The following is a 3565-nucleotide window of genomic DNA, read 5'->3' as shown; positions in this document are numbered from 1 at the left end:
CTTTCTGTGCAAGCTTATCAGAACTGCTGTGGCTGGAACAACATCTTCAGAAACTGTGTCTGATCTGAAAAAGAGCTCATAGACAAATCTCAACACCTTGATGTCAAATGTAAATGTAATCATGCTTTAATTGTGCTTGCTGGTAGAGTTTTTTTGATGTCTCAAATCATGTCCTGATAGACAAGATGTGAAAGATCTTTTTTTGTAATACCACTATCTACCCTCATGTTTCTCCCCCTTTTCCTATCTAAGATGATTATCTGATAAGGATAAAATGGCCGCGCTCTCCTGTAGTTGCAGCTTTGTGCACTCTGCCCATCTTTCGGCCGACTGTACGTACATATTTGCATTGTACCTCGGTGCAATTCCAATAAAGTTTATTCTGATTCTGATTCTGGATTGTAAGGTTGTGGCTGGGGAGAGTGTGGCCAGACAGCATCAGATGGCTGTGTGTAGAATGACTGTTGGTGTGAAGAGAAAAAGAGTAAAATAAGAGAAGAAGACTAAATGGTGGAAGATGAGGGGAAAAAAAGAATGTTTAGAGGATTTAAGAGAGGAGATGTTAAAGGTTCTGGGTGGTAAGAAAGAGCTTCCAGATAACTGGACTACTACAGCAGCAGTAATTAGAGAGACAGGTAGGAAGGTACTTGGTGTGTCATCTGGACAGAGAAAAGAGGATGAAGTAACCTGGTGGACTTGTGACCTGTCCAGAGTGTACCCCGCCTCTCGTACAGTGATTGCTGGATATGGGCACCAGAGAACCCTGCGACCCAAAAAGGAAGAAACTGGTAAAGATAATGGATGGATGGATGAAACCTGGTGGTGGAATAGTGAAGCACGGGAAGCTATTCAAAGAACGAGGTTAGTCAAGAAGAAATAAGACAGTGAGAGGACTGAAGAGAGGAGACAGGAATATAAGGAGATGCAAAGTAGAGCAAAAAGGGAGGAAGCTAAGGCAAAACAGAAGGCGTATGATGAGTTGTATGGGAGGCCAGACACTAAAGAGGGTGAGAAGGACTTGTATCGAATGGCAAGACAGAGGGATCAGGCTGGACAGGATGTGCAGCATGTTAGGCTTGTGAAAGATAGGAATGGTAATGTTCTAACAAGTGAGGAGACCGTGAGGGGAAGATTGAAGGAGTATTTTGAGGAGCTAATGAATGAAGTGAATGAAAGAGAAAAAAAGAGTATAGGTCATGGAAGTTGTGGACCAGGAAGTGGGAAAGATTAGTGAATGTGAAGTTCAGAAAGCTCTGAACAGAATGAAGTGAAAGGCAGTAGGACTTGATGACATACCAGTGGAGGTTTGGAAATGCCTAAAAGAGATGGCAGTGATGTTTTTGACTAAAATATTCAATGGCATATGAGAGGAGATATATGGCTGCAGTTAGAGAGGACATGGAGGTAGTTGGAGTGAGGACAGAGGATGCAGAGGACAGAGTGAGATGGATGACTCATTGTGGTGAAAGCTGAAGAAGTAAAAGTTGAAAGAAGAAGAAGTATCATCAGGTACGAACCAGCTGGAGAAGGTGTAATTGACCTCTGGGATGGTCTGACTGTTCCACAAACAGTGTACGTATTCTTGATTCATCACTAGACACTCCACATCTGTCAGAAACACAAGTGACAAATTAAAAATATATATCTATGTATATAATAGTTCATATAAAACACTATATAAAAAAGCTTTTCAATCACAATTGACCACCAATAGACTAAATGCATAACAGCATTGTTTCTAAATACACATTCTTTATTTAATTTTTATTTGACCTTTCTTTACCAGGTGAAATGTTTGAGAACACGTTCTCATTTACAAACACCACCAGGTCATATTTTTTGTTATGAACAGCTAAAAATAATGCCTTGGTTTCCGGTGATAAGATAGCTGAGAACGTTGCCAAGATTCAAGCCAACATGTATTTCGCTTTGACAAACGTAGAACAAAGATCATATGAAAGATTATCACTTTAAAATGGCAGAAATAAAAATCGGCACCTGACAATCTTAAAAAGAACTAAGGGCCTTGCATTCTTTGTAATAATTAATTAATTCAACCTTTATTTATACAGGTTAGTCCCACTGAGCCTCGGGGACTCATTTACAAGAGAGACCTGATATCGCCAGAGTTTAAAATTAAGATAGTCTTAGCTAGAAAAAATTTAGCATTTTTGGTTAATTCTTGAAAATATTCAGTTTGTGCAATCTGTTAGCACTCAGAGTATGTCTTAGGAATGACTTCCAGCTACTACCACCCTATATTTTAACTTAAAATTGACCAAGTGCGCAGTTTATTGAAGTTGATTAATTGTGGAAGCCATCTTGAACTACATATCCAGTGGTTCGTGAAGCATATTTTAACAGAGCTAATGTCTAAAGCTTTAAACAAAGTTTGTTTTTCATGATCTGTTGGTGTTGGTGGAATGTTGGGAATGACACTTAGTTACTACCCCACTAAATATTTGATCAGCATATTTAAAATTGATTGAAGGGACACGGTAGTTCAGTGGTCAGTGCTGTGGTCGCATTATCCTGAGGCTGCGGGTTTAAGCCCAGATTATGAGCTAACCCTCCCTCCCCCAATTTTTTTTAGTAAAATTAAGGGAGTTTTAGACTTATTTGTGTTGTTAGCTGTGACAGTCATCTTGAATTGTGTTGGCTCCAAAAGTTAATCATTTATATCTACGATATGATTACTTTCTGAGTTTCATTAAAATTCGCCCAGTGGTTCACGAGCCACATGGCAGACACACATCTCTATGTAGAAAAGGATTGTCTGGTTTGTGTTAAAGTGAAGTAATTACTGTTACGTGGTGCCATCTTGATTCATCTGACATTTTGACGACATTTCATGGTGATGTAGAGAGCTATGCTACACAAGGAAGTGAACACTCACACACGCAATAACATACAAAAGAAAGAAATGAGATCAAGGGGATTTTGGTTCCACAGAATTTAAATTTGAGGAAGTAAGGCTTTGTTCTAAAGTTAAGATACGTTAATTTATTAACAGTAGTAAAAGTGGATGATAAATATGTAAGCTTTCTGTGCCCTTTGCTCTAATAAAGTTCAGTTCATTTTCAGATCTTTGGATAAACATATGTTGAGATTTGACTTCACAAACGTTATATACGATGAGTTTTAGTCATGATGTTATACAACAAATATACCTTAAATCAAAATAGCCTAATTTGAAAACTTACGATTCAATCCGTCACAAATCATATAATAGTTCAGCCACATTTTGGCTGACTAAAAAGATATATTATCAATTGAGTATAAGATTGTCATTAAATGATCCTACCAGGAGGTTTTTTTGCCATTATTGGTCCAAAAAGGCAGAAAATCAGAAGCAGTTGAGTCGACATTGTGGCAGATGGAAACAGGATGTTTTCAGCATTTGGTACGAGTCTGTGTTTCATTTCCTCGTCAACAGCCTTATAAACCACTGCGGGTTATTTCCTGACAACCATAAACTCGTGGGCTGTTGCTCAACCCGGTCTATCTCCTTCTCCAACTCTGCACCCTGGTTCACTCCAGAACTCCGTTCTCTGAAATCCAAAGG

This window comes from Nematolebias whitei, chromosome 14 (assembly GCF_014905685.2).
Source record: "Nematolebias whitei isolate Nwh7 chromosome 14, NemWhi1, whole genome shotgun sequence".
Lineage (NCBI taxonomy): Eukaryota > Metazoa > Chordata > Actinopteri > Cyprinodontiformes > Rivulidae > Nematolebias > Nematolebias whitei.
Note: the sequence above shows the minus strand (reverse complement) of the source record.